The sequence below is a fragment of the Epargyreus clarus genome, unplaced genomic scaffold (genome assembly GCF_041222505.1).
Source record: "Epargyreus clarus isolate Ecla_fem2 unplaced genomic scaffold, WU_Ecla_fem_2.2 ptg000026l, whole genome shotgun sequence".
Classification (NCBI taxonomy): Eukaryota; Metazoa; Arthropoda; class Insecta; order Lepidoptera; family Hesperiidae; genus Epargyreus; species Epargyreus clarus.
In genome coordinates, this window is record NW_027332233.1 from 272,463 (window position 1) to 298,687 (window position 26,225).

Below are 26,225 nucleotides of genomic sequence, written 5' to 3' on the forward strand. Positions count from 1 at the left end.
GTCTTAGGAACAAATTTGGTCATGACTTAAAATCTGCATATATAATCTTATGATTACGATAATATTTAAATATACATAAATGCAAAATATTATGTCCACATACAGCACACCAGGCATAATGCACCGACTGCAAGCTTCGTACTTGCATTGAACGTCGGGTTCACTGAACTTGACATTGAGTTGAGAAACTATTACGTAGCGTTCAGCGTAATGTAGAGTCAGCAGTTAGCTGTGGTACGAGTAGGGAGTTAAACAGTAAACACAGTTCTTAATATGATTTGAAGTGAGTTTGGTGCATAGATTGATTTACATTTTTTTTATTTTTGATAATCATTAATCAATCTTCATTAAATTTTTAATTTGGAGATTTATAAAAAAATCATATACGAGTATTTTCAGTTTATTATGTATGTATGTATGTATTATATGCGAAATCTAGATGTGTTTTTGTTTGTGCCTGGTCGTAAAAAGTTCGACCTACGGGGCATCCCTCGATCACTTTTCAGACAACGTCGGATTTTGCAAAGGATTTCTCATTAATTTTTCATAGCTATTACATAAGTAAATTACAAATTGTGAAGAAAATTTCCCACAACATAAGATATTTATTTTGGTTTCAATTTAATTTATTTGACCGAGTGTTAAAAGGTTGCAGATTCTGTTGTCTTTTTATTATTATTACTCTTAAATGAGTTAAGAACTTGTTTATCCCTTAACAAATATTGACAAGTGTCCTCTTATTATAATTTGGCATCAATAGCTTAACGTTTTTAAGAAGTGTGATATGTTTAACGCTGAATCCTGCGCAAGGTACAATGTGTTTCCAATATCGCAACGCCCGGAGCCGCTCATATAACCGGGTACATAAATCCCGGGAGTGCAGCCGGTTCATTTCGCACTCCGCTGCAATCTCTGGCCCTCATGTCGAACATTGTCTTACCGTTTATGGTTATTGGAGTTAATAGTGAACTTGCAGCAGTTGCGATAGCGCAGTACGATGTATAGCAACGGTTTGACGTAAAATGCGGTTCTCAAACATTATTTCTACCCGACTGCGTAAGGTCATATTTTTCGAGATTATCCATGAATGTTTCATTTTCAAACTGCTTGCCGAAAATGAGGTGTCGTTGGATTCGTCTACATGAGAGTGAGAGTGTCAATATACTTACACATTACTTCCCTTTTCTGATAATTACTAGTAAGCAGTCGAGATTTTTGTTTATGTCATAATTACTTCATTTATTAAATGTAGTATAGGCATAGCAATAATAATAACGTTTATTTATGATCAATGCAACACTCTTTGGACATAACTTTACGTTTTTTGAATATGTTAATCAAGTCACTTACAAATAATATTTAAATAAAGTAAATTTTCCCAAGATCCTAAAACAACAGAATATGAGCGAAAGTTTATATTGAAGCTTTATTGGGGTCAACTAGTTTTAGTTCCAAGATCATATCCCATACTGTAGTTATGTCCCGGATTATAATTTTCCACGAAGGCTTAACTTAAATAACTAGACGTTCTTATCTCTTTATCAACTGCTGACAAAGTAAATAATATAATAAAATGAAGGGTAAACTTTATTGCACGACTCATGATGCGAAGCATCAGAGAGTGCTTTACGATCGAAAAATTTTTTTCGCTTCATTTTGGCGGCTATTTTTATTATTATAGCCTTGATAGTTCACGGAATTAAGATATTTTGCATACTATTGTCGAGATAATTTAATGGAGATTAATTCCATACTTTTTAAAAATTTATTTACTGCAATAGAATTGGAAAAAAACACCAAAATAGGTCAAAAAATGTTCCTGTCCGTCATGTGTGAAACCTGAAAACACTGTAACTTGTGAAAAAATCCATCATTTGAGTTAATTTTTTTTTTTTTTTTAAATTCTAATCGAAGATTGTAGGTCACTGAATGCGAATGATTAATTAATTCAGTGTCGTTTAATTGCAATTAATAAAAAACGAAAACTACAAGCCTGTATGTGTATATCTATAGATATTATGTACATTTATTCCACCAGGGGCGCTTGTGCAGTACCTTCTTCCTACTACAGCTGTTTTTTCGGCAATTAATTTTGAACGACTTAAGTTTTTTATAAATCTGATGTAATAAAAAATATATTTGATAGTTAAAAGCTACATTGGCTACAATGTTCTTTATCTCCCACTGTCCCATTTTTACCCTTTGGATACGGAACACTAAAAAGTTACATTACACACAAATCAACTTTTTACTAGCATGTTATGTAGAAATCAAGTATCTGTTAATGAGAAGTTCGTGTGTCATGGGTAGGCTTCCTTTTGTCTATAATCATTTGTTGAACGTATAATGTACGATCTTGTTAAGTATTACAAATCGATGTACTCAGTAACTTAACCACCTGAGCTCCAGAGGAACTTTTTTGCGAGATTTTGATTGTAACTTTTATAGTGCATTTCTTTAGTAAGGCTTAGCGTCGAAAAAATAATTAAAAAAATATTTTCCCGGAAAATCTGGATTTTCACTATAAGAACAAGGGAATATACTTTATATATTTTCTGTAAAGTACATAACAACATTTTGCTTTAAATTGTGTCCGTTGAGGGCTTAACATATTAAATTAAGATACATTTAGGCTTGTAGTCATTATTATTTATCTTTAAAATCAACGCAAAATATACATATTTCTAAAAGTATTGATCGAAAAATTGGAACCACTCCCATTCATCACTTTTCTTCTGGATATAAACCGGTTGCATAATATAATTAACTTACGTATTAAGCGTACCATGTATCCAGGTGTCTTGGAAGTTAGTTCCAGGACTAGAATAGGGTTACGGTACGCCCTGCCTGTCGTAAGGAGCGACTAAAAGTGTACTTTCGGGGTTGCGGGGTTAGTTAATTATAACATACTATCAAATATTTATTTGAGAAATAATGAGATAAATACAGATACAATTAACTTACTTTTGCGTTGGCGCACGCCCGCACGTCTCTCTTCCGTCGCATTTTTTTAAAAAACAGACAAGTTGACATTTGACGTTTGAATTCTAAAACATACCTCAAGAGGCCAATAGATGTCGCGATGGTAATATTACAGTGTTTAAATTTAAAAAACGTACCAAATATTTTTTTATTTCTTACGTACTATGGAAAGTACAAATGTACACAGGAGGTTAAGCCGTTCAGTATTTAGGACTAATATTTGTATTATACATATAACACTCATGGCCCTATTCTGGTATTTTGCATCATAGGTACCACATTTCGTAGGTAAGAAGATGTAAATTCCCTGACCCACTATGCAAAAAAATATTAATCAAATATATGTCTCCCCAGAAATCGAACCTCTGCGTGCGAGACTGGCGTAACTAATATTATGCTACGCCGTTTGTCAATGAAAATCACCATCAGTCACAATCAAATTAAATTTCTTATGTAAAGCATAAACATGAGTCGAGGATATCATAGGATCAAAGGAGACATAATTGAGCAGTTCACAAACGACCCATTTTAAGTGTACTGCCTAAACTTTCCTAGACAAAAACCAAATTAGAAAATGGGACTCCGAGCCGCGTACAAAAACAGCACTCTACACCCTAACTACTTTAACGACTTTGTCTTTGTAGTTGAAAGTCACGTTACTGAAAACTAGTCACAAAAGAGGTAATTCCAAACTGAAATACTCAAGGGAAGTCATTTTCTAAAATTTCCTCTCTAAAAATTACGAAAGTTATTATTTTTATGATGTGATAATAAGATGTATTCAATGTGACTCTTGAGTTACGAAGGCGACAGATATTACATATATCCATCACCTACGTAATGATGATGGATATATGCGTAAGAAACATTGAGACAAAGCAGCCATATATTTTTTCCATCATTCTTAAACGTGTATGACGTGATATTGGAAAATACACGTGGTATATTTGAATATTTGAACAATAATTTTATATTTTTTTATTTTCTTGTAAGAAAGTAATAAAGATTAATATAATTTTATTTTCGCCCACGACTGGGTATATGTAACTTAATATATAATAACTTACTGCTTAAGATTTCTTGTTCATATTTATTTATTGAGTAAATATATACGTCAGCCTATTCAATTACCTGTAGATGTACCGTCCGAATTTCAAGAGTTTATGTGGGATACATCTCCTATTTGGTTATGAATACATATGTCTATAAGTTGCAGTTATCATCATGTTTATAAAAAGCGAGAGATGAGGCGTGTCGCTGCATAGTACAATACATATTCTAGCTTACACGCTGCACAATAAAAGATGATACGAAAAACTCCTTCCCAGGACAGACCTAAGTCCTTAGTTGACTCCTAATTCGTAATACATATTATTAATAAGTAATAGGTTAATAATAACAAGTAATTAATTGAAAAATCAAAAACCCGACTGCACTAAGAAAGCTGAAGTAGAATTTCCAAAAACGGTGAAATAGGCGTTTTATTATTTTTATCCAGAAAGCCAAATACAAAAGTTCATAGCGTTTGTTTCAAAATTTATGATTGTTTAAATGAACTTTTAACCCTTATTTTACCCTCTACGGGGTTAATTTTTCAGATGGGGATAAATAGGTGTGTCCTTGTTCCTGCCCAGAAAGCCAAATACTAAATTTTATAATAGTTGCTTCAAAATTAAAGGATTTCAAAAAAACTGTTTTTCCCTATTTTACCCTCTTAGGGGTAGAATTTCCAACAGACCTTTCAGAGTACTTATTTACGTTATATAGCAAACCTTGTGCAAAATTTCAGAACTCTAAGTTGAGTTTTGGCTGTATGTGGATTTCTGAAAAATGAAAAAGTCATTTAGTTAGTCAGTCAGTCAGTCACCTTGCTGTTTTATGTATATAAAAATATGTTTTTATAATCTCCGTTTAATTTCCTTTCATTTGATATCCTACTCGATAGGTTCGGTTAGCTTTTCTTTTTGAAACGTGTTACTATTTCGCGCCAAAAATCTGCCATTTTGATTATTTTTTTCTAACACCTATCTAAGGACACTCGGGTCATTGAGACGTATATAATGACACCTTAACTGTTGAAATTCATCCAGCTGTTTGTTAGATCCGATAAAATAAAGAAAGACAAACATACAAGATACGCGCGAAACACATAACCCTTCCTTGGCAGTCGGGTAATAAGTTTAAAGTGTGACCAAGTTATTAGAAAACATTCCTGACTTTTCCAGGTAAGTATAATCGCTCCCAGAAGAGTTTAAATTTCAGGGCAATATGAGAGAATATCTGTGGGAGTTGCCGCTTTCTGTTTTCCTGGCGAAAGTAGATGAGATCAAACAACTTCCAAATATACATTTCTCAGGGGCCATTTCTCATGAACAATTTGTCGTGAAATATTTTTCTCGTAAACTGATACTATTTTTAGAGTGGTTTAAAAGTTATTCGTGGTATAGCTGTACAAGTATGGCATTAATACCGTCCGTATAATCCTGTCAAAATACGAAAATCTTTAGCTGCCATCCAATGCCCTGAATTAATAGGCTAAGGTTCCAATTGAAGCAAGGTTACACTTGAGATAAAATTTCATGTTAACGACTAGTTTACTAATATGCGAATAATATTCACTGAAATATTCATTCCAGCTATGTATTTACTGCCTAAACTCCGCTAAGTTTGTTCTACCAACCCAAAACAAAAACTAGATTCAATTGTCTTAGAAAAACTTATTAAATCCCCTAAATCCTTGTTAGAGCCTCCTCGAGAAAAAAGGATTTATAAGAATAATCCTCTTGTTTATCATTGTAACTTTTTGGCTACATCTTCATAATATACCAACTTTGGGGAATTCAAGACACTACGAAATTCAGGGATGCTGACATTTTTTCATGGTTGTTTTTATATTTCTATTAATGTACATTTATTTTACTTTTATATGTGTTCAATTTTATTCTTAAAAGCAATTATTTAATTTGTAGTTTATATAATATCCGTTACTCCATTTGTTTATGAATAAATTCCTAGATGATACTTTTAAAGACATCGTAGGTAGGTACGTGTCAGACACGGCCTGTCTCCGTTTGATTTTATATTGTGTATAAACATATTTATATCTTCTATAACACGAAATAATTGTGGCCAGCTCACATATTCGTTTTTCAATTACTTAAAAGTTTTAACAAATATTTCATTCCCAGAAGTAGGGATTTGACTAACATTTTCGTGCAGTTACTGCATGCTTCATTAAAATAATGTATGCATAACGTAACGAGCGTTGTTAATTACACTAAACTACGTGATACGAGTTTTAATTTAAAGGTGTGACAAAATTTTGAATGCTTGCAAAGTAATACCGCGCGACTAAACGTGTGAGCATAATGTAAATTCATACTTCGCAAAGTTAAAACGCTACGTAATTTGTGTAAGGTCGGTACAACGCAAAGTATGAATTATTAGTGTTTGTTATTTAACGTGATAGCAGAACGAGGCTATAAAACGTAAATGTCGTTTGAGCTGACGAATGACGTCTAATTTATTTATTTATGTCTGGACGTCGATTTGAAGGTTAACAAGTTTAAATGTATAGAGAGTGAGGATTTGTAAGCCTGCTGTCTGCATAAGGTTTAAAAATTAAAGTTAATTAGGTACCATAGATGCTATTTTTGCTATAAATGTATTTTTTAAGTCTAGAGACTAATGACCATACAAAGCTATGCTCGATGCATTACAGATAGCAGGAAAAAGATAAATTTAAAATTTCAGACTTTATTGTAGTTACCAGCTATTACAATTACAATGTAACACAAAAATGTTACTGCTGATCGAAACAATATAGATTACTTGTACCGTTAGTCGCAAACAAAAAATATTCTTACTGGGTTAGTGAAAGCTGGCCGTAAAAGTTCCATAATTAAATTTAATTACTATCCTTAAAATCTAAACGAGTTAAATTTTAATGATTATTTTATTAATTACTTTAACGACCAATAATTCTGGCAACGTCTTTACAAACCCCTAATTAGAAGATTTTGATATAAAACAAAAGCCAGATAATCTAGGTTTTTGTACCTCCGTTAAGGATTTCATTTAAATTTAGTAATCTTCATATTTGGGTAAGCTGTTGTCTAGAAATTTGCTTATTTTAGCAATTATAATAAATAAGAAATTCATCAGTCTTAATTTACCGTTAAGTTCTCTAGGGGTCAATGGTTTATTGAACATAGGCAAATGAGATCATGGGTAAATAGAAGTAAAATAAGAAAAACGGACGTCTGTCTGTTTAAAAAAAATCTGTGAGTATTTAGCCCGTCAATATGTATTATGATGATAAGACTTTCATTAATCCATGGCTATTTCAAGACTGGGCTCAGATATCATCTCTAAATGCGAAAGATGCGACATACAAATGTAGTCTGGTAAAGATCACGCACATACATGGATTTTTCAAGTTGTTTTTCTTCACCATTGTGAAAGCAAGTGGTTATATTTTAAATAGATATCTGTGTTAGAAAATCATTAGCCTAGGTTATAAATCCCCGGCGAAAAGATCATTTAAATCACAAGTTCACATTCTAGAATTTTTGCTCATTATAATTATAGATAGGAGTTGTTTCATATACACTTTTCTGATAAATCTAGGTAACTCTTAAGGTTATGAAAAAAATAAAATAATTTTTAATAATGAAGTCAACCAGTGTAATTAAATTAATGCGTAAGCGAAGTACAAGAAAAGTTGAAAAAGGGCTCGTCGACCATGTTGGAATGCAGAGACATAACTTTTAATTGTCTGTCAACGCGCGACCTCGTGAAATACGCCGCGCTTACAATTGGCTTGAAAAAATTTGTAATAATGCTGTCTGCATACTTTCAAAGTTGAAAATCCTTAGAACGTTATTGAGATGTTCATCTGTTTAAAAATAAACGTACTAATATAGGACTGATTGTTTAATCTGAACGAGATTTGTAAAATACGACTCCCGGCCATCTCGATTGAACTGTATGTTTAAGCTAAATAGAAGAATCGCCCTAGTCCTTCTCCCCTCAATGAGAATACTACAAAGTAAGCAAACTTAGCCAGGAACTCAACTGGAACAGGAACTGTACAAAGTATATAAGCGGACAGCAACACTGAATACAGATAAGTTACATTGTTTTGATTTTGCGACTTGCAATCCAGACGAAGTCCCCACTAGAAGTAAATACAGAATTTTCTGCCGACCCTACCGGCTATATCCTCATCTTTACGGTCACTGTTACGGCATAAATGTTTGCGTTACGTAGAAACCAGATTAGAACGAACGAGTTACTTAGTAGCGTAAATTCGAATGCTTTTACTGACCGTACGGGGTGGATGGTTATGGTGGGTTTGTGTGGCTATTGGGTATTATTTGTATGTTAAAGTATACTTTTCTGTTGTGGTATTTATAAGGAGACGTTTTTATTATTTTTATTCGTGCTTTGTTTGTGTACCGCGTTATAATCGCGTCTTTTTGTGGATGTGGTAGAAAGCGATCAAATAAATCGAATAGTTAACTTTTAGGGACTGCCAGATGGTTTTTATATTTGGTGATGAAGAATATGTACTTTCGAAGGTCATCCTTTGTAAGACTTAATGTTAAAAAAAATAATTAGCTAGTAATTAAAATTGAAAAAGACATTTATATTATAAGAAAGTTATTTGGATATGTTTTCATTACGTATTTAGTTCTCATAGATTAGGTACATTTGACTTCTATGCTGCGCGTTGTCAGTCAGTTACAAAATTTTATTTAGTAATAGGGTTAATGTTAAAAATAATTTCTAATATCCGTATATTTATAAGTCGCTATTATTAGTAGAGAGTAAGAATCTCGTACCTTTTTGTTCGTAGGAGCAAAATACTATATTTATAATAACATAATATTATTGCTCAATAAATAAAAGTATATTTCAGACATTATCGCATTATATCACGGTGGGTGGGTCCGTGGCGAGTGGGCGACGTTCATTTAGAGGTCATATTGCATTTTTATCATCAATTCATTGCTGTTACAGGACATTTATTACAAGATTACACGTTCGTGTTAGTCACGATAAAATATTTATAAACTTTTTAGATAATATTTATTACGGTATTTTATTATTATATTACAAATTAAACAGTCAACTCTTAATCAAATAAATACAATTGATGTATATGTCTATGACGAATATTAACTTGTTGTTAAATTTAGTAATAATAGTAAAATTTGCATGGTAAGGAGTGATGGGCTATTTATTATTAAAAAAATCACAAACTTATGCCTTTGAGTAATATGTTTTAATAAAAATAAAAGAAAATATTAGGACATAGTATTCCCTTTCGAAATCTTCAACTAACTAAAAACATTGGAATGTGAATCGCTTACTTGAAGATTCATTTAATTGCTTTTAACATCATTCGTATCACCGAATCTGAAATAGTCGGAATGGAAAGTTACAAGACTCTACATTTTGTTCAAATCAAAATCAAAATCTGACTGCAATAAACGTCTAATGGACTACCCATTTGATGGTGTTTCAAGCTTAATTAAAATGTAATATAAACACATGGTGTTAAAAATAAAATTAACAGAATGAATGCAATGTGTGCACACCTGTCCAGCGATGGCGCCGCGTGCGACAGTTACGACCGCCATGTTTTGTTTTACGCGCCATTTTAAATTTTACGTGTCTTTAATGCTTCATTTAGAACGTTTTGAATTTCGAATACTTCCAAACCATGTTTTTTTTTTAATTTAACCTAAGAATTCGTTTTGCCTATTGATATATTTTTTGGAATATTAATATCCCAAGAATACCTACGACTCGGGTATGACTGACATTTATTCTTAGACTTAAAAAACATTAAGCACAAGTAAACAGATTATTCAACGCATATAAATAAATAAATTCTAAAGGGGTTCGGAGATTTAAGGAAAGCTTATTAAAGTGTTATAAGTACTTATAAAGTGATTAATTTATTAATTTGTAAACCTGCCCTTTAATCTTTAATATTTAAGAACCTCAAAACCATTTACCAATCGGACTCAGGGGTACATTATTAATTAATTTAAATTACCTGCCTGCTCCAGATAATTCTATAATCATATTGTTTGCTTGTATCAAACATTCCCGAATTAACTTTATGAAGCACTAACACAAATTTGTTTTTATTTTTTTAATAAGATAACTCGTCAATTCGTCATAATTTAATGTAAATTAACCCCAGTACGACAGGGACACAAACAATACATAGCCCTACTAGTCCAAGGATATACCAACCTAGTTTGTGTAGAATATAAATAAAGCAAATCACAATAGCATTTGAAATTTACATAACGAAGCGTGTGTAACAGTAAGGAAAACACGCACTATTCCCCGTTCGCATATGAATCACTAACGCGGCGCTTGATCTTTATGATTTCGACTTAAGATCGAGAATGCAATGATTTTGTTCTGAGATGCAATAGATATGTATTGACGGTTATCTGGGAGCGATCATTGTTATTATTGGAGTTATTGAAAAACGGAGCGTCAGAATAGCTCTACGTAATCGCGGTCACAATCGACCAAGAATACGAATTTAAGCTGAGACATAACGAGTTTTCATTTAAGACTTCTAGCCTTGCTGTCAATCCGTAACCATCTTATTGCTGGACACGGGTTTCCTTTCGAAAGAGATTTAGGCCATTTTTTAAAGAAGTTTCAGGTGTGTAGATTTTCTCATAATGTTTTTTTTTTTCACCGTTTTAGCAAGTGTTCATGAATTTCTAATACGCTCATAACTTTTAAAAATTAGAGGTACCTGTGGTTTGAGTCCCAGCTCCCCAAATCAGAGGCGGAGTTTCAACTACCGGTCTATCAGTGCTTTACCTTAAAAGTATCAAAATTAATCTTAGTCGAAAGAGCTCTTTTACGACGACATAAATAAATAAGGATTTTGGGCTAAAACATCTAATACAGAAAATTTTCGATGTATGGCTCATCTTGTCAGTCGCATAATCTTCATAATCCTGAACTTATTCCCGCCTCCTAGCTAGTTGGATATTTACCAACGATTAAGTTTTTAAACAATTTTCTGTATTTTCGTGGGTTTATATTATTGAAAGATAGATTGATTGATAACACTGTAAATACGACAATTTTTGAAATGGAAGTTAGTAGGTTGTTTAAGTGGAATTACTTAATATCGCTTCTTTGCAAGAATAATGCATAAGAAAATGTTAAATTATTTACGAAATGTTAATTTATTTAAGAAATTAAACAATGTTTTTGTTTCGTATTTTTTTATTTAAATGAGAATTAAAATAATTTTATTTAAATAAGAATAATGAAATACAATTATAAGTAGTTACGTATATAACCACACTACGGTTAGGACACATTACAATAGGAAATATTTGGGATTAAATTGTATTTTTAACAGAAACATGAATTTTGAGTTGTGTCATTCTTCTTGCAAAGAAGCGATGTCTCGATACCAATAAAAATAATAATACTAATAAAATTGGAACCTATAAGATTGTCGTATGATGTTGAATACTAGGACGAATTTATGTATTTTGAAGGGAAAGCAGAGCAGCTAGAAAGAGAAATCACTGGAAATCTTAAGCCCAAGAAACGATTTATAAAAAGCTATAAGCTTATAAAAATACTTAATTTGAAATTTAAAACAGATACTACGTTTCTATTTATTTATGTATCAATACTTAATTCAGCAGTTAAACGTATCAATGGTTCTTTATACATGTGCCATAGCCCTTACGTCCGCATAGTGAGCGACAGTATTCTGAGAATGAATAGGAAAACATCCAGTATACTCGTACGTTCCGATGATGGACGTGTTCCGTCTTCTCCGCTTCGTATATCACTCGGATTTCGAATGACAATACATTTGAACATCACTCAACAATATTCTATTGTGATAGCAATCCTTACAATTTTAATACTTTTTGTGTTCGTTCCGAAGTGTTCGCCAATTTTTGTGATTTATACTTGTGATGTATGTAGATAATCGACATATTATGAACAGGTGAGATAAAATAAACTAAAATTTCCTATTTAGTATTAAAAGTACATAAAAGCAGCATCAAAATAAGCATTACATTAAAATATGTTTACCCTATAATTATTTCTTTTTACAGGGTTTTATTTTTCTTAATTAGTATTTTGTCCGATTTAAAGGAAGGTATATACTAATGCTAGTAATATAAAAAAAATTGCTACATTTTTACATTTTAAATAACTGAGGTAAAATCTACGTATACATATAAGATAGTAAAACGTATGTAGTAAGCTATAAAACTTTTTACAATGAAACACATCCCCGTATAAAATCTAAAATTCATCGAAAAAGTCACGAAAAAGTCTACCGCTATATTCAAAGTAAAGTTATGCTCACCTTACGGGCGTTAAAAATGATTGTGTAAAAATACTGTTATCATCGTTAATAAGAAGCTTGGATATTAACGATATCACATTTTTATAACGTTACATTAAAGTAATATGTGACTCATTTGACACTACAGTTTAAAAACAGATGCGGGTAGGTGAAGTGGGGACGACACCTTGGCGGCGCTCGAATTAACAGAGAGCGACATTCTGGTCGGAGACTTCAGCAAGAACAGTCGAATAACGGAGATACTTGTGTAGTTATAATACTTCTAATCACTAGTGTGAACTTACTTACGTATAGTTATTATATCGTTACTCTGTACCTTTTATGTGACTATAAGATTACACGCCTTCAAGACCTTCAAGATGACTATTATTTAACAATACACACCATGAATTTAATGGTGTCAGCTGTTAATGGTTTCCGCTTATATTAAAAGTGTCCATTTTATAAAGAGTGCCAATACACACAACACTATCTTTTTATATACGGCGATTTGACGTGATTCCATATAAATATGAAAAGAAAATAAAACCGTAAAGACCAGATTTTTTTGTTTTTTTTTTTCACTAGAAATATAACCGTAGAATAAACCTATTTTTGACGAGGATTTAGTATGAAATAATATGAAATGAAATATACTTATTTTGTATAGACTTATTTTGTATATTTTTTCTTATACCTACTACTACCGTATCGGAAATTACAATCATCCAATCAAGAATAGAGAACCTCTAGCTTTGTTCCACAAAGGATATTTATGGATAACATAAATGGTTTTATTTATTGAATTTGGTCCTTAATTCCAACCGATCTCAAGATAAATTGAATCTAAAAATAGAATTTCACTATCTGTTCCCTTTGAGTCTAGTATAATACCACTATCTATTCCCTTTGAGTCTAGTTAAAATTCGTAGCGGTGAACTAAAATAGTCGCAATTCTCTTAATACTTTTCACAATGTAGCAAAGTTTAAGCCCTCGTAGAATATTTATAGCAATTGAATACTGCCAATACATTAAGATAAGCCCTAATATGTAACCGTAGAGCTAGTTCTACTCAAGTTGTTACGACTTCGATAAATACTTTAAAGTTGGTAAATATATTGCAATCGAAATGTGGGGGGTGGGAGGTATGTTGCGAGTTGTACGTAGTCTCAGATTGTTCCTGTGTTTACTTTCGTATACGACAAGGTAAAACAATAAATATATGTAGTTAAAAAAACTAAAAAACACGATTTTATGATAAAATCAACTGAAAAGTAGTTTAGTGTTTTTTTTAGTTTTTTAACTATATTTATTTTATTAATTTTTAATATTTGTTGTTATAGCGACCATCATTATGCATCGTCTGTAAAAAAATCAAGTGTCTATCTATTACGGTTTAAGAGATAAAGCCCTGTGACTCACGAACAGACAGCGGAGGGTTTCGTTTTATCCTTTGCGTACGGAATCCTAAAAATCATTCTACAAGATGGCATTATAGATATGTTTCAGTACATTTGAGTCATAGGGAAATGACATTATTATTTTTCAAAACTAAAAATCAATCTAGTAACTTTGCCTGAACTCTCCCTAAGGCGCTTTCTCTCGCCTCGATAATCGTTAATCCTGAGGATGTTGATAAGGACAATGGTACAAAATTATCAAAATCGTGTATTGTCATCGGTTTTTGATAATTTTTCAAAATTTTAAATTAAACTAAACGTTCAAAGTGGATAGAAATCGGGTTCAAAGATTCCGTTACTGTTACGTACATAAATACATATAGACATACAACCCAAGCCAATAAAAGCGTGTTAAAAAGAAAATTAAATATCATAGATCCAGTATAACACTTTTTACAACCATAGTGTATTACGCGTTGTGGGTGCTATGTACATTGTACAAATGTACACACACAGAGGCAAATACGCAAACACCCAGAATAGAAATGTACATGTACCATTTAATTTGTGTCTGGCCAGGGATTCAAACCGAACCCCTCAGAAATATTTTGCTCTTGTAATTTATGCCTTTAGCTCAATTTGCAATACATAAGGATAATTATCCTTTTGTGTTGTAATACAACATACATACATACACAGTGTTGTAATACAACACAAAAGGATAATGTGGTATGCTAGTAACTTGTTTCACATTCCCGTGTCTCTATTGCATACAGGTATTATTCGATAATCTCAACAATTGAAGTTTCCATAATTAGGTGGATTTTTTCAGTAATATTATGAGTAAATATAGGTATACTTCACACATTTCTATGAACTTTTTTAAAGAACTCTGACGCGTATTGGTTACCTCACGATTTCTAAATCGCATGACGCCATATTTCATACCATTGTATGTATAACATCATTTTATATAATAATGCATAAATAGCTAAATATTTTCGCATAAAAATAATTTGCGTACTCCCACTAAATTATTTTATGGACGATTTGAAGCCCAATAAGACCGACAAGGGAGGTTGAAAATTGTATAGATAGCGGCCTTTGAACTAATTACTGATTTATACTCACTATTCGGTGTTATCAGAGGTATAAATTTTAGTCTATGTCCCTAGAGGTTCATAATCCCATCTAAGGCACGTCTTAGCTATTTGAATTTTCTAAAATATTTTCGTTTCTGAAAATTCGCCCATCTTATATTTTTTATACAAATATTATCCTCGTAAAAATATATTTATATGTACGAGTATTTGCTCAACGATTTTTTTCCTTCATATTGTTATTGGCAGATCACAGTAGTATTTTCTCTAGAATTTGGTAGATTGCACAGTGAGAGCAGTTAGTGGTGACAAAAAATGTAACACTGTGTTTTTAATTTGTCCGTAATAATTAATCATGTAATAAATGACATAACATACGCACTTAAGTCTTTCATTTGCTATTATCCTCTTAATTCCAATCTTCAGAAGATGGTCCAGATCAATACCAATTAATTACCGTCGCGCACTTGTCTCTAACAGTCTTTGTTCTAATATCATCTGATCTAATTGATGTTGAAGACAGACGAGTTTTAACAATATCAATACTATATAGGACCGAATTCAGGAGTAGATTAACATTTCGATAATTACTTAGTATTATCTTGCAAGTTGCGTATTGTACCTATCCTAAACAAAAGTTCTGTAGGTATTATGTAAATGCAAAGTGTATATCATACATCATTTCTTTAAAAAATAATTGTAAGTTAGACGTCAATGCTTAGATGATTTCTGGTGTGCAATATTATTTCCCTTATGAATACGATTTTAAAATAAACCCAACTGGATTCAAGTAAAATATTTCTATCCAGCATTTCATGATGAAAATAAAAGATAATTTTCTTTTCAGATTTGCGGAACTAGTTGAATCGAGAGCAGCCCATCTTTAAAACATCAGACGGCAAGTCTCCAGGTATTTTCAATTCAAATAACAGTAATAGTTTAGAGTTATTCAATGAATTCAATTGTAATTTGGTTCTGTTACATTTAAGATACTTTTATTCAATAGTTACAAATATTTTGGTTATTGTACATTAGGTTTTATTTTGTTTGAGCATTTCTTTAATACAAGATATGAATAACACAGAAAATTCTTGGTCACTTTTTAGGTTTTTGTATTTTTACATGACAAAAGTAATTACTTTAAGTAACCCTGAAGGGCCCAAGTCGTGTATTTTGATCAACAAAAATCTGTCAAGCGGTCCAAGGACGGCTTGTAATTCTCTACTCGTACTTATTACTAAAATTTACTAGACACCTACATTTTACAAATATTTGGCCATAATGATAACATTATTCTATTTTGGATAATTGAGACTCTTCTAAGTTTTTAATAAGTAAATGTTAGATTATAAATACATATGTACAATTGTACATATTCAAGATAGAGAGGGAGATAGTAAAAATGTGGCAGAAAAATACATAATAGTAAGTACTTCTAGATTATTCTTAGGAACAAAATAAGAACGCTAAACAACTGTAACCTTAGCAAAAGAGGCTCAGAGAATTGGTATTTCTACAATAAGTATTTTATTGAACAAGTCGATGATAGGGTTTCGAAGAAGTCAAAAGGACAGAGTATCTATAAATAGCCAAGCGTCAATACAAAAGAATATCACAGTGTCACAGCAAAGAGACCTCACATTCCGACAATTCCACAATTCCGACAAGTATTTATTAAAAAATCCTTGTGAATCACGTCGTGAACTTTGTGCACCAAATTTTACATATTACTCGAGACCGTTCATATTTATATTATTGTATTTAGAGGACGAGTAATATTTGGGACATTTGTGTGAATCTGAATTATTTTTAGGCATATACTAATATGCAACTATGAAGGTTATTTACGGTTACGGTTTAAGGTTACTAATTGTTTAAGTCCTTAATTTTATCTAATTACGATGCCCTTTTTACACAACAAAATAATACTCCTGTAACTATAAAAACAACAATTTACTATTGCTATTAATAAGCAAAATAGGCATCAGATATACTTTATGTTACCAAATTGAACGATTAATGAAGAAAAGGGACCAACGAATAACTTAAATTAAAAAAGTATGACAAGCTCACGAATCACGCAAAGCCGCCGTTTCAACGAAAATCATGGAAAATCACTCCCCAAGGAAATAAAATTATAAACGATGTCATTGACGTGACGCTGGCGGCCGCACCGCTTTCTATTTTAAATTAGACTAACTGCCAACAATGACATCCGTTTTGAAAGATTAAGGGAAATAAGTAAATGGATTACCAATTTTAAGTAATAATTTTAGGAGCCGTAGCAATGAACGGTAAGAAATGAAAACGTACTATTTTTTTACAAATATTTTAGGTTGATTTTTGTTTATTCTTACAAATTACTAGATGTTTTATTTATTAGTCCAATTTAAACCCTTTGCCATAATATTTCTTTATTAATAATTATTTATTTACTTTGTGTATCTATCTATGTATGTATGTGATGTTATTTAATAGTCTTGCCAGCCACACAATATAAGTTAAGTTTGATGATCGTTGGCATCTGGCGACGCGGAGATAGTCGTGTGCAACAAATTCAATTATGTAAAGGATTCTACATTCTGTTTGATTTGGATAACCTAAAAATATAATTCTTTCAACACTCATCAACCTCTTTTATAGTACCAAAAGAAGCTTTGACCGCATTTCAGTTGGGTGATAAAATTTTTAATGCTCCCAGAACCTGAATTGCAACGCCATGGTGCAGTTCACTCCTGGCTTTTCCCAAGCGTGGGGAGAAACGAATTCCCAGCAGTGGGACAGAAATATACAGTCGATAGAATATATAATATAATTCACAAATATATTTGTTAAGGTCGATCTTACATCTGTTTTTAGAACAGGACGATTTATATGTCAGGCTATATTTACAGGTCTGAATTCTTCGAATTAGAACAAGCCCCGAAATAGTAATCTTAAATCAAATAGCGTACATTGACGATAAATAATAAATATAAGAGTTATCTAGGATAAATATAAGAGATATCTAAGGATTCTTTAGACGTAGATAATATTGGATATATTTTTCGTTTTATAAATGTTAGTTATAAATAGGACGATACTTCGTAATATGAAGCAATGCTATTTTTGATGTCAATACGATTTGTGCCTGCAAATAATTTTATGTATTACAGCCCCCGAAGCGACTTTTTAGATCTTGGTAAAGGTAGGTACTTAATATTCGCTTGTTTTAAGCATTCACATAAAATATTTTCCCTGTTACTCAGATCCTGCTTCTACATTGTGATCACATGAACCGAGTGTGAATTTCACACATTATCGATGTGCGTCCGATACCCGTATTGTATTGGATAATGTGGGAACGTTGTCGCTACGTGATTTGTATTCGCAGTCATTACCGGCGGCCGGCTAAAGTTATTATAGAGTAGATGACGACACTGAATTAAACGTATTTAATAGTTACTGAAAAATACGCGTAACGGAATTAACGGTAAGCAGTATCGCTTAGACAGGGATGTACCACCGCCACACCTATTGCGTTTCCATGGAATCGTGTGGACGCCGGCTGACTTCGTCCGTCTCAATGCATCTATGATCAACTTCAGGAAACCCATTCTATATTTAGTTGGTTATAAATTTACAAATAAAAGCTTTACTTAATTCAATCACTTTGAGTGATATCGCTTTCAGACGCATAGACTACTATCCTACAATAATATGGAAAATTTTCAAATCATACAACTACAAAATACTTCAGGCTGACAATGAAAAATCCGGTTTGATCCAGAAATGTAGTTGGAGCTTATGTAGTCTTAAGAGAAAACGGTGTCATATTTTCGCGAGTTCCAAAAGCAGTACAATGCACGGCTTCACATAGCATAGCAAGGGAGCATCATTAGCGACATTTGCACCTGCATTTCAAAGATAACGACGTGTCGACTGACCTGCGAGCAAACACCCTGCCTCCACTTACGACGCGCACAATGCTAGCTTTGTACAGCTGACTTACAAAAGATGTATGTCTTCGTATTACGCTTTGCGACGGCGAATTTTATTAATGCTATGCTTTCTAGAGTTTCGGACCTGACAATGAAAGTCGTAAGGTCATTACTCGAATTATTCGACTTGACGTTCAAGTTGAAAGCACTGTATAAGCATAGACCTCGAATAACGACATTCTTTCTCATACACTTCTTTTACTCGTCTTGTGGATGTTGTAAAAAGTAACTAAATAACTATACTCTGAAGATGCAGGCAGCGTTTTTTAAGTGATAACCTTTCTAGGGTTTGCCGAAATCACGTACAAATCTACGTAAAAGCAAATGATCGAGATTTGTAGACTCAGTAACAAACTAAGGAAGTGCAAGATGTGATTATAAAATAATGAGAAGATCCAATTTATTACATTCTTGGAATAAAATAGGTATGTACTTGACTTTGAGTGTCCAAAGTAGGCCAAGTATTCGTCGTTAAAAAGATAAAGCAAATTTGGCGTTATAGAATTTTGTAGTAATCTTCTCATTAGCTTTTGCTTCAAGCGAGATCTTTGAGCTCCTCATTAACCTGTATAATTGATATTCAATTATCTCGTTAGGTCCTTATGTTCCCTTAGATGTATTTTAGTTGTATTATACGTTTTTATATATGATATAGACGAGACGCAGACGAGTGTGCGGTCCGCCTGATGTTAAGTGGTTACTAAGACCACATACCCATTTGAGGCCGGCCACAGATGTGGTGTGGTGTAGTCTTGAAGCTGGAATGCTTTGGAAAAGTATATACTTTTAGGGGATATCCCCTACCACACCCTTTAAATAGTTACTTTGCGGAAATCCATGCTGTTAAGTTAGATTAAAACTACTTCGCAACAATCCGCTACAAATATTACACACCCTTTAACCCCCTATTACCACTCTTATTACCATCCTTTATTGCACACCCTTTAAACCAAAAACAGCGCTTAACACTTTTGTAATGAAGCAAAAATAGGTGTTGCATTAGTTACGCCGGAGTCAAACCACAAAGGGTTCTACCACATACACTGTACTTAAATGAAAGCAAAGCGGGACGAACCGAAATGTATGTAAGGACACTACGATATATTAGGTTTGTCCAAACAAAGATTTAGTATTACGTGAGTGATCGACTAGCGTACAGTCCGCGGGACAAATTCGTCCCATGTGCCCCAAAACTAAGCTTTAAGCCTAACGCGGTGCGGGGTTTTTGTCCCACACGGATTTATCGCCCGGCTCTAATATTTTTTAGGGATTTGGAACCTTCTATAAATATTCGTAAACATGATTTAGATCGAGATTGGCCAACATGATAGGAAATCGTCAGCTATCTCTTTTGAACCAATTTTAAAATATTCTGTAATTTTGACGATGGATTAAAATACTTCAAACGTGAGTCGGCTTTTGTGAATTAGATGAAATGGCAAAAATCTGTTCTTATCTGGTGATTATATTAAGAAAAAAGAATTTTATATCTTTCGATATTATGAAGATATTTACGACAGGATTATATTCTTCTACGTTGTTGGATGAACCAAGGTCATTTTGATTCTTTTATTTTTAGCACTTTTTATTTTTATGTTTTCCCTTTGAAATACGTACGCAATTTGATATTAAAGTAAAAATCTTTTCATTTTTCCTTAATTATATCACATATCTTCACTATCCTATGTAAGACATAATTTTCAATTAATAGTAAACATTTAAACTGTATACAAATATTATATTTTACATTGAAATTATAAACTAATGTGCCAGACAATCATTTCATAAATAATACGTTTAACATAAATTAATTGATCCGTTTGAAATTTTGCGCAAAAATCCTTTGCAGAATGTTTGATAGTGAAAACTTTGGTATCATCTTTTAAGAAGATTCTGTATTTTCATATCTTGTAGAAAACTGCAGCACAGTGCATATTAAATATGTAAACCGCAATATTCTAGTAGCTAATACATAAAAAGTGGTGCTATATGCATGTCTAAATTATTTATCACATAATTTTATAGAAATGAAGTAACGTCAAGAAAAGTAAGAAAAATCGAGGAGAGAGAAAATCATAAAACATAAATTTTAAATATGTATTTGATACCGCAGTAATATGAATATAGAAGTAATATAAATTTATTTATTTTTAAATTAGGACAAAAAAATTAGGTGGGACACAACCTGATCAAACGAATATATCTGTTGCCACCCTTTACTGAAATGGCTTAGTTAGAGTAGCTTCTATTTATGATGGTTATATTAGTAAGAAGTTGATTGCCTTAGTGTCAAAAAGTAAAAAAAATCTAAGCACAATACAATCTTACAGAAAAATACTAGCTCGTGTAATTTCTTGAGCGCTTAAAACGCATTTAACAAGAAACTCATGCGAGAGACGTGCAAGAAATATTTCCAGAAGCTGTTATTCGCGGCTCGTGCCTAGATGCAGGCAAATAAACAAAAGGAACCCTTCTTTTGTTGCTGCAAACATTTCACTCCTGTTTTTGTTATTTTATATTGTTACGCTGATTTGTTTATAGTGACTTTCTATTCCACGATGTTTACGCTTAGTTCGCTGGGAAATGAAACACATTGTTAGGGTTATTTTAGGTTTGAAGGTCTCACACTATTTTGCCTCCAATAACTTATAATCATTTGGTATTGGATATAATTGAGCCCGTCTATTTCTTTGACCAAAGATAAATACTACTGATTGCTTTTGACGACACCAAGTATATTAACACTAAATACTCATTATAGCCAAATCTTAATTATCGACCTAGGGAGATTCCAAAACTCTCTAGGGATGATAGCTTGTACACTAACAACCTCCGTGGTGTAAGAGCCAACCGGATAATTGCGTGTCGATAGACTATTGGCTGTTTTATTTATATTTTCATTTGCTAACGATGTATTTATTTTTCTTTTTTTAATTTACGTATTAGATAAAAATAATTATTATAAGTTAAAATAACACAATCAGGCTGTAGTGATTGTTAAATGTATAATTCACTTATCAATTTGTATGGCAATTTCATTATTATCACATATAAATACGAGTAAAATTTCGCATAATGATGGGCGTCGATGGATAGCGGTTATCGTGGTATCAATTTCCGACCGAAGTTCGCCTGTTTCCACGACCGCGGCGGGTGACCGAGGGATTGTAAGCCTAAAATGTAATAACATTGTTCAACAGCAACGAATTTTATTCATGGTCACATATCTCATATTATATACAGTATATGCAATATGCATACCAGTATATTTAGTTCGTTGTCACTAACTTCATCGTTTGAATTCCAATTACAGCAGCGAGGTATGAAAATGACGCTTCAGTGGAAAGTAGGTAAGACGAGGAAAATATTAAAAGAAAGAATAATATAATTACATTGAGTACAAAGAATCTTTAAGAACATCAAAGGCATGCCGCTCATTTGAACGTGACCAAAAATATCAAGCTATCATTTGAGTTAAATCGAGCGCAACAATCGCTGAAGACGTTCTGCTCTAATCTGATCCTTACAAAGGACAAAGGTTTTGAAGAATTCGTTTAAGATGCGGAATTTTGATAAAATTTTACCTGTATTATTTGTAAGCCAAATTCAAGAAAGATCTCTCTTTATGAAAAAAATGTAACAGAAGTTTTATTTCACAAAAACGTTTTAATGAGCATATCTGAATTAGAGCACAACAATCATAAGATAGTGCATTTTGCATTGAGTTACCATTATACAATATTATTTTTATCACATTCAAATAGCAAACTAGCTGATTTAAATAGAAATCCAGCTGATTGTAAGAGATCTCTGCCACTCATGACTTAAGTTATTTGTAAATGACTAATTTTGCAAGACGTCTCTGTTAATAATTTATTTAGATTAGATAGATTTAATTCAGTTGATTTAGTCAGTTGTTATATCACAACTACTCTAAGTCAAGACCATTAATAATAATAATAATTTATTTCGGACGTAAATCCATATTTTGGTTAGTAACTATTTGTACTCAAAAGACTAACGTTAGTAATACACATTATAAAAAAGCACACAATTAAAAACCATACAACAACATTACTACTTGGCGGCAAGTTGTAACGGCCTCACATGTAAATTGGTCCAATGTCCCAATATAGGGCCGGCACACCTCTCCGCCACAGTCTGTAGGAGTCTGTTGGGGCTGTCACGCACCCTTCTCCACAGGGAAGCCACTCGTTTGCGCATTATTGTGTAAAAGTCACCCACACTAGACTCCGCGAACATCCCTGAGGCACTATAGTGTCGCGGCAGCCCCATCAACGCCCTGAACGCGTTATTATATTGGACACGCAGGACGCTGTAAGTCTTTTTAACCGACTTCGAAAAAGGAGGAGGTTACTCAATTCGACCGTATATATATATATATATTTTTTTTTTTTATGTTTGTTCGGCGATATTTTCGCGATGCCGCGACCGATCGACATGATTCATACACCATTGTATGCGGCTAGTTTCACAGGGGGTCCCATTTCGAGGAAATTTGAAAATTTCCGCCAGTTTTCCCGGAAAATTGGAAAAACCCGATTTCATATAAACTTGAATAAGTCGAGTATTTCTTAACCAATTTCAATTTTATTTTTTTCATATGAAAGGGTGTTTCGTTGCGGTACTTTCCTACCTTAACATTAGTACGCTCTGATGATTAGAATTTAAGTTATGGGGTGGAACTCATCATCACTACCCCTGCTTTTTACATATTTTATGACAACTTACCTTCTGCCCACTCAATTCTCATGAAACTTAAAATGAACATTGAGTGTCTAGGTTATCATGATATGATGGAAAATTTGACCTTCAACTCTTCAACCCTGGTAATGCAGAAGTGCCTCCTGCCTCAACCACACAAGTTAGGCATTTGGAACTTATGGATATTTAATAAAGTCGATAAGTTGAGATATATGATGGAAAATTTGACCTTCTACTCTTCAACTCTGATAATGCAGAAGTGCCTCCTGCCTCAACCATACAACTTAGGCATTTGGAGCTTACGAATATATGATAAGGTCTTTGAGTAGAGACATATGATGGAAGATATGACCTTCAATTCCTCAATCCTGATGATGCAGAGGTGCCTCCCATGTAAAGTATATAGATTAGACATTTGTTGTAATGAGTGTAGCTAGACAGAGGTATATGATGAAAAATTTGACCTTCAACTCCTTAGATCTGATGATGCAGAGGTACCTCCAGCCTAAACCACATGAATAAGCCATTTAGTGCTTTCACACATATAACTATCACGCAGATAAATGTAATGTAATGTAAAAAAAAGGCCTTCAACTCTTTCACTCTGATAATGCTGGTGTGCTTCCAAGCTAAACCATAGGAGTTAGCCATTTTGTGCTTTCATATATGTATTAACGTCACTAGGTAGACACATAGGATGAAAATTTTGACCTTCAAGATCTTAACCCTGATAACTTGGACCTTCAAGTCTTCAATTCTAGTGACTCATGGACACTGCTGGCCTAAACCACAGTAACTTGACAATTACTTCTTACAAATATAAAATATGATTAATGAATACGTTGTAGTTTTTCTTAACTATTGAATTAAGGTAAATTGGACCGATTCACTCGCAGAGTTTTACCACCTAGCCAATAATGTAGTATCCTATATGAGATACTATCGTGTTTCGCCTATAGTGTTTCGTATTGAATTGGTTAGGTTAGGTTGGAACATATAAGACAATGTAAAACTAAGCGAGAAGGGCGCGGTAGCGCCCTGCGAGCGGGTGGGTCCAATCCGTATGAATTCAGACCTTACCTTTATTCATGATCACCTTTATACAATTTTACATAATATTAATACAAACGTTAGCATATCATCACTAAAAAGGGTGAAAAAAAAATATTTTAACAAAAAATAAAACCGACTTCTATGTCACTACAAAGTAAAAAATAATTGAAATAAATGTTGGTTTAGTACATATTTCTGAAGTCGGCGCTCATATTGGACACGCTGTTTACGCCGTTATCAAACGACATATATTGAGCGCCAACTTCAGAAATATGTACTAAACCAACATTTATTTCAATTATTTTTTACTTTGTAGTGACATAGAAGTCGGTTTTATTTTTTGTTAAAATATTTTTTTTGAGTATATCTGATTCAGAAGCTGCAAGTGTAAAAGGACTGGCAGTATGCCCTAAACAATGTTAACTTTACATCATTAGTACACTTTGCGAACCTGCGAATCAACATATTACTTCTAACTGCCAGCGCCCTACGCTCCCATTCTACATCCAAGTCGTCTTTTTGGTCTGCGGTGACCCAATGTCCCAGATATTTAAACTTGGATACTGATCTAAGTGGGGTTCCGCTTATAGTGACTCCTGGAACTGATTGATAATATTTGGTAGCTGCCTTAAACACCAGTAACTCACTTTTATCAGCGTTATATCTGAGACCGTGAACCTCCGCATACTTCTCACAGATGCCGATTAGCTTTCTGAGAGCACTGATTGAGCGACTTAGCAACACCATTTCATCTGCGTAACTGATATTATTAATAAACGCACCATCAATTGAACATCCAACATTGGCGCCGCTGAGCTCCTCAATCAGCCGGTTCATATACAAGCTGAATAGCCTAAATAAATTAAGGCTAGGTCTCATATTTAATCGAGAAAATAGACGAAAAACGGTAAATGTGGCAAAGAAGTGTGAAACATTTTCATTAATGCGAATACCACGCACGACAATAATACGAAAAGCCCTTCGTATTATATTGGGCAAAGACGTATTATTGCGTTTATTTGTTTTAACAGCAATACTCACAAGGACTCAGTAATCCTAGGGCTTACTGGAGCTTATAGGGTTCTCTGCGTGTTGACATATTATACGATGAATAGGAATAGAAAATATTGTAACTCTATTACTTTCGTGTGTATTACTGAATCGATTTCTATTACTTTTCTTTTTGAAAGCGACTTGATCTAGTGTTAGTCTCTAAGCTATGGTAAACAAAATATTTTCAGGTTTTATCACTATCAGCTCTTTTCTTGTTGGAGTAGTTTTTCTAATGTAAGTTTTCTTCTGATTTAAAAAGTATATCTGAGCGTTTGATCTAAGATTTCGAATTAGAAGAGATATTAGAAATACTTAGTATTTCAATGAGTATTCTATTTACTTTGATATTAATTGTAAGTATGAATAGAAATTCGAATTCAAATTTGGGATTATCAAAAGACAATCAGGTCAAATGCTACTTATCTCGACTGAAACCCTACATTCCCAGACAGACGCCTATTCATGATAGCAGAATTCATAGTATTGGTTTTTATTAATTAATGTGAAATTACCTTTTAACTTAAATTGATTTTAAGGTAAGTATTTTATATAAATCGTATA

The 26,225-nt window shown here is 32.9% G+C and overlaps 1 protein-coding gene and 1 pseudogene across 3 annotated transcripts in view; one reads left to right on the forward strand and one right to left on the reverse strand.

Annotated features, from left to right (window-relative positions):
* NGR-A1 (neuropeptide receptor A1) overlaps positions 1–26,225 on the forward strand; it is a 143,232-nt gene that overhangs the window by 64,000 nt on the left and 53,007 nt on the right. For all 3 annotated transcript variants that reach the window (XM_073087834.1, XM_073087833.1, XM_073087835.1), the window contains one exon: positions 15,701–15,763. The gene's annotated coding sequence lies outside the window, so the exon portion shown is untranslated. The remainder of the gene's footprint in view (positions 1–15,700; positions 15,764–26,225) is intronic.
* Positions 22,911–25,460, reverse strand: LOC140753016 (uncharacterized; annotated as a pseudogene).